The sequence below is a fragment of the Coregonus clupeaformis genome, chromosome 10 (assembly GCF_020615455.1).
Source record: "Coregonus clupeaformis isolate EN_2021a chromosome 10, ASM2061545v1, whole genome shotgun sequence".
In the NCBI taxonomy this organism is placed as follows: Eukaryota; Metazoa; Chordata; class Actinopteri; order Salmoniformes; family Salmonidae; genus Coregonus; species Coregonus clupeaformis.
In genome coordinates, this window is record NC_059201.1 from 61,621,724 (window position 1) to 61,628,298 (window position 6,575).

General features: G+C 46.1%; 1 long non-coding RNA gene and 1 pseudogene across 2 annotated transcripts in view; both read right to left on the bottom strand.

Moving 5' to 3' along the window:
• LOC121576049 overlaps positions 1-4,506 on the bottom strand; it is a 38,085-nt gene extending 33,579 nt beyond the window's left edge. Inside the window, exons 1-2 of one of the 2 annotated variants that reach the window (XR_006661524.1) lie at positions 3,650-4,506; positions 1,615-1,683 (exon numbers count right to left, since the gene is read on the bottom strand). This is a non-coding gene — a long non-coding RNA (uncharacterized LOC121576049). Of the gene's footprint in view, positions 1-1,614; positions 1,969-3,649 lie in introns of both variants that reach the window. The other variant, XR_006661523.1, reaches the window with a different exon arrangement.
• A 1,032-nt stretch (positions 4,507-5,538) lies between these two features.
• On the bottom strand, positions 5,539-5,657 carry LOC121576073 (annotated as a pseudogene).
• Positions 5,658-6,575: the final 918 nt, after the last annotated feature.

Genomic DNA, 6,575 nt, shown 5'->3' on the forward strand with positions numbered 1-6,575 from the left:
AAATGCCCCAATCCACATCGACGGGACGCAGTGGAGAAGGTGGAAAGCTTCAAGTTCCTTGGTGTACACATCACTGACAATCTGAAATGGTCCACCCACACAGACAGTGTGGTGAAGAAGGCTCAACAGCACCTCTTCAACCTCAGGAGGCTGAAGAAATTCAGCTTGGCCCGTAAGACCCTCAAAAACTTTTACAGATGCACAATTGAGAGCATCCTGTCGGGCTGTACCGTACCACCTGGTACGGCAACTGCACCGCCGCAACCGCAGGGCTCTCCAGAGGGTGGTGCGGTCTGCCCAACGCATCACCAGGGGCACACTGCCTGCCCTCCAGGAAGGCCAAAAATATCATCAAGGACATCAACCACCCGAGCCACGGCCTGTTCACCCCACTATCCTCCAGAAGGCGAGGTTAGGGTGCGGTTAAGGTTAGGGTAAGTGTTAGGGTAAAGGTGGGGTTAAGGTTAGTGTTAGGGTGGGGTTTAGGATGTCGTAGGTCGTTCTTTCTTTAACACGTCGCGTTATAGATGTGAGTCCCTTGACGTGTGGTTGGTTGATTGTTTAGAGGGCTTACAGAGGGGAGGCGGGCGTGTGTACCGGTGGATGTGAGGAGGCTGTGTTGCTCCCTCGTGGGCGAGGAATGCTGTTGGACCCGTGGTTTCGGCAACCCCTTGTCCCCGCTTGAAGAGTAGGGTGGGTGGGTGGGCGTGTGTGTTGCTCCCTCGGTGGCGAGGGACGCTGTAGGGCCTGTGGTTTCGGCAACCCCTTGTCACCGCTTGAAGAGTAGGGTGGGTGGGTGGGTCGAGTTGTGTTGCTCCCTTGATTGATGTTGATGGAGGGCCCATGGTTTTGGCAACCCTCAGTCTGTGGCTTGGGTCGGAGACATGGTGGGCCCGTATTTTTCGGCAGCCTCAGGTGTCCGACGTGGGCGGGAACCCTTTCAGGGCCCGGGGTTGCGGCAACCCTTTGTCCCCACCCAGGCCGGAAACCCCGTAGGGCTCATGGTCATGGCAGCTCGAGAAGGTTGCAGGGCCCATAGTTTTGGCAACCCTGAGTATCATGCTGTCGTCGTATGTGGCGGAGACGTTGAAGGGCCTGTGTTTGCGGCAACCCTGGGCGCTAGCTAGTTGGGTTTTCCCTTGTGTGGTGTTGGTTATAGCTGCTCCCACAATGGCTAGTGAAGCGCAAGGGCCTGTGGTTGCGGCCGCCCCTAGGCGCTAGCTAGTTGGGTTTTCCCTTGTGTGGTGTTGGTTAGAGCTGTTCCCACAGTGGCTAGTGACCCTGCAGGGTCAGTTGTTGCGGCCGCCCCTGGGCGCTAGCTTGTATGAGCTATGTAAAACTCAAATTAAAAGAGTAGCCATAAGGAGACCTTTCCGACGCCAGGGTGGAACCCGCATTCCTTAAAGCAACATCACAGGTCTAGAAAGGCCCCAGCCACGATGCGTTTCTGCCTATTCGGCTTCCTCAGGTGGCAGGGAGTAGAAAAAAATTGAGAAAAGGTGCAAAAAGTTGGTATTTGGGGTAAACCGTTCCCGACTATAGAGGTGTGTGTGTGTGTGTGTGTGTGTGTGTATGTATGCATGTATGTATGTATGTATGTAGCGAAGGTCTTACCACATTTTCTGTTGTCTTGGTTGGTCGTTGCTGCGGAGGTCCGTTGTCTCTGTGTCTCTCGACGTAGTGCTAAGGAGTGTGGAGAAATGTGTTGCTTATATAGGGCTAGTGGGCGTGGCCCAGGTGTTACGGACTGTTCTGATTGGTCTGTTCGGTTGCTATGCCGTGTGTGGCAGAAAGGGGAGCGGCCGATTCGTCCAATCAGGTTGCACCTCCCTCGTTGTCACCAGATCGGGTGGTCAATGTCAACTGGAGATCAGGTATTAACCTGTGTGTAACAGTGAGGAGCGGTGTGCTCCCCACTGTGTTCTTTTAGGTTCGACTCACGTTGTTGGGTAGCGAAGGGTTAGGCTCCTAAGACAAGAACATATAACATGGCAGCAACACATGACAACACAGCATGGTAGCAACACAACATGACAACAACATGGTAGCAACACAACATGGCAGCAGAAAACATGGTACGGTTAGGGGGTTAAGGTTAGAGTTAGTGTTAGGGTTTAGGGTAAGGGGTTGCTGTTAGGGTTAGGGCAGGATAGGGTTAGGGTAGGGTTAGAGTTAGGCACAACATGACAACAACATGGTAGCAACACAACATGGCAGCAGCACAACATGGTAGTAGCACAAAACATGTTACAAACATTATTGGGCACAGACAACAATACAAAGGGCAAGAAGGTGGAGACCACAATACATCACGAGAAGCAGACACAACTTGAGAATATAGGACAGAACACACACCCCGACAAGAGGAATGACGAAATAGAGATAAGGTTGAGGTTAAGGTTAGGGTAGGGTTGGGGTTAGAGTTAGGGTTAGAGTTAAAGTTAGGGGGTTGAGATTAAGGTCAGGGTAGGGTTGGGGTTAAGGTTAGGGTTGGAGTAGAGTAGAATTAAGGTTAGGGGGTTAAGGTTAAGGTTAGAGTTAGCGTTAAAGTTAGGGTAAGGGGGTTAGGGTTAAGGTTAGGGTGGGATAGGGTTAGGGTTAGGGTGGGGTTAGAGTTAAGGTTAGGGGGTTGAGGTTAATATTAAGGTTGGGGTTAGGGTTAAGGTTAGGGTTGGAGTAGAGTAGAGTAGAATTAAGGTTAGGGGGTTAGGGTTAAGGTTATGGTTAGGGCAGGATAGGGTTAAGGTTAGGGTAGTGGTTAGGGTTGGAGTAGAGTAGAGTTAAGGTTAGTGGGTTAAGGTTAGAGTTAGCGTTAAAGTTAGGGTAAGGGGGTTAGGGTGGGGTTAGAGTTAAGGTTAGGGGGTTGAGGTTAAGGTTCGAGTTAGCGTTAAAGTTAGGGTTAGGGTAAAGGGGTTAGGGTTAGGGTTAAGGTTAGGGTTAGGGCAGGATAGGGTTAAGGTTAGGGTAGGGGTTAGAGTTAAGGTTAGGGGGTTAAGATTAAGGTTAGAGTTAGTGTTAAAATTAGGGTAAAGGGATTAGGGTTAGGGTTAGAGTTAGGGTTAGGGAGGTCCTTGGCAATCTCCTTCATCTTGTCTTGTCTCCAGGTCTCTGGGTGCCAATCAGCATGGCCAGGATCATCAGGCGCTGGTCGAGGTTGTGGATTTAGGAACGTTACCAGGGGTGCCTGGACGAGAAAGGTCGTGTCAGGATCCCCTTTTGGGCCTGTTCTTGTTGTTACGGTTAAGGGGGATGGGGAGCAAATCAGACCTCTAGGGGTTGACGTTGATGGTGGACTGAGTTCCCAGAGCCCATCAACATCAGACATGGGAGTCAATGTGGGTGGTGTGTAAAACGGATTCTGACTCCTCATGGGCCGCTTCGGGGGGTTTGTTGGGTACTGGCCCCTCCCCCCTAGTCAATCAGGTTCAGGTCAGAATAAATGGTCCATTTTATCATTATGCCTTTAACTTTCCTATCAGCCCTGTGTTCTGCTTCTCTTTCCCATTTCGTGAAATCATCCCAATCTATCCTACTTGCTTTGCCTTTCTTGGTTGTCTCAATCCTGCACCTTCTTTCTACATTCTACTAATAAGGCTTCACTTAATGTGCCTTTCAAGGGAAAATCTGCTACCTTGTGCCAGAGCGGTACCTGTTCCAGAATGTTCCTGCCCCACTTATCCAGGCAAGCAAGGCTCTCCCTTGCTGCTCTTGGCTCCCAATGTGGAAAACAGTCTACACACACACACACACACACACACACACTCAAAAACAAAAATAAACAACAATATTTGATTATGAACGTCTTCCTTTTCTTAGAATTGGTTAATTGTAAAAAAATACATAACAAATATAAAAATATAAAGGCATTTCTTATTCTGAAAAATATGTTTTTACTTGTCTATGTAACACAGGGTTTGGTTCCCATATAGGGGTTCCCCCTACACAGATCACAACACTCCAATCATAGCCCACTACTCTTCCTCTTCATTGATCAAATTGTGCCCTTCTATGGTAATGCTCTAATCTGCAACTTTATCTTCTAACTTCTACCTCAGGACCCTGTCCTGGAATCACATAGCCCCAGCATTTACATCTGACGATTGCAAACCATGGCATATCAATTAATATGAATTTAGTACTTTGCCAATAATGCACATTTACCTGGGATACCTCTGTTATAAAACAGGGTTTTCCCCACACACAGTAGAGCCCTCCTTGTCACTAAAACAAGGTCTTCTTCACACAGTGAAAACTCACACATAGTGAAAGTCACACACAGTAAATGATCCTCTACACACAGTAGAGTCTTATGTCACTAAGACAAGATATATATTTTAACGTGCACTTTAGTTGTCCCTAAAGAAAGTCAGTCTCACCCTTAATTGTATTGTTCGGGATGGCGTATCCGTCCACTGACGCTCCCTGGCGGGTCCGAGGCGGGTCCCTTCTGCTCCACTCAGGCGGAGTGTGGGCTCCCTGGGCCACGTCTAATGCAGCCCCTGCACCCAGTTAACCTTGGTGTCCCTGGGAACATTCAGCAAATGGAGTTATCAATCCCATCCTCATCGCCAAGAATTGTCGTGGAAATTCTAACCAGAAAGGAAGAGAGACTGTAGATTCTTCAAACAACAAGCATTTATTGTAAGAATTGCAATTCTGGAGCTGTTAACAATCAATCAATCAAAAGGTGCAGAGTTAAGAGCCCAATGAACAAGAGTTGTGTCTCAGCTTTTATAACCTTTGTCTACGTGGCAGTTTAGCAGGTGTGTGAGATCGTGATGGGAACATAGCGTACAAATAAGGGATAACGCCAGTTTTGTTACTCCTTTCTACCGATAGAATTGTCGCTGTTGCTCAAGCTAGGCTCTGTTCTCTTCATATCTCCACACAGTTTTGCCCTTGAAATTTATGAAAAGAACAGGATGGACTCAAAAACTGTGGTCACTCTCAGAGGCTCTTTGTCTTTGGCCAAGTGACCAAGTTACACAGAGACAAGAGAGGAAAAATACTAGCTTATTTTTACATGAAACAAAGAGACAGTGGAAGTGTACAGGTTTAAGGCTTATACAGTGCATGTGCATAACAGAGTTTGTCAGACTGCTTAGCTTCCAAGATCAGGCATATTTTGGCTGGTATGGCCTTAAGACATAGAATGAGAGTTTGATAGACTATTTAAAGTTTATGTACACCAAAATAGTTGAAAGAATAGCCATTCCATTTTTAAATTGCCTTTATATTATTACTGTTATAAATAAAAAAGTGTTTACAACAGTACACTCTACTGGGCAAAAGCTTACAGCAACTGATATTCCTAGGCGGTCTCCCATCCAAGCCCAAGCCTGCTTAGCTTCCGAGATCAGCCGTATTCAGGCTGGTATGGCCTTAAGCTACAGAATGAGAGTTGGATAGACTATTTAAAGTTAATGTACACCGAAATAGTTGAAAGAATAGAATAGCCATTCCATTTCAAAATGGCTTTTATATTATTAATGTTATAAATAATAGAGCGTTTACAACAGTACACTCTACTGGGCAAAATCCTTACGGCACCTGGTATTCCCAGGCTGTTTCCCATCCAAGTACTAACCAGGCCCGATCCTGCTTAGCTTCCAAGATGAGACAAGTTCAGGCACATTCAGGCTGGTATGGCCATAAGCCATTGACTATGAGTTGGACAGACTATTTAAAGTTTATGTAACTTGAAAAAGTAGAGGGACTAGAATAGCCATTCCATTCATTTTAAAATGAGGTGTCATAATACCCATAAAACCTAGCAGTCAAACAGGGAAATGTTTCCGATCGTTTTTCCACCATTAATTTTTCCCATAGGGGAATGTGTTTTAAGTGTTTTCAATGGAAACACTTGAAGTAAGGGGTGTGTTTTGTGTAGGCTAACCATGTAAATCTCTTGGACAAGGTGACTTTTATCAATATATTCGGCTCTATTTACTCTCAGATTCGAAAATGCTAATTAGGATCAAAGTAGACATCATGCAAAACTACAAATCCCTGCAAGTTCCTGCACATCCTTTGCTAACAGGTATTGTGTCAATTCAAAACTTGCACTAGTTCACATAATTGTCCATTTAAAGAAATTTAGCCAATTTATTGATTACTACATTTAGCTAACATTAGATAATTTATCCAGAGATTCTTACTTTTGCCTCGGTTTGGCAGTCTCGTCCAGATCATCATGGCATTTGTAGCTCTTTATGATAGCCACATTTACAGCTAATTCGCATTTCATTTTTCGGGGGTAAATACAGGCGAATATTGATCAAATGTACACCCCGTTGATGGGAGCGGCAGGTAGCTTAGTGGTTAAGAGCATTGTGCCAGTAACTGAAAGGTCAATGGTTCTAATCCCCGAGCCGACTGGGTGAAAAAATCTGTCGATGTGCCCTTGAGCAAGGCACATAACCCTAATTGCTCCTGTAAGTCGCTCTGGAGCGTCTGCTGAATGACTAAAATGTCAAAATAAAAGTAACCTTGTCCTAGAGAGATTTACACGGTTATCAAAATGTCCTGCAAGGGTAAGCCTACGTGAATCACAGCCCTTAAGTGTTTCTAAAATC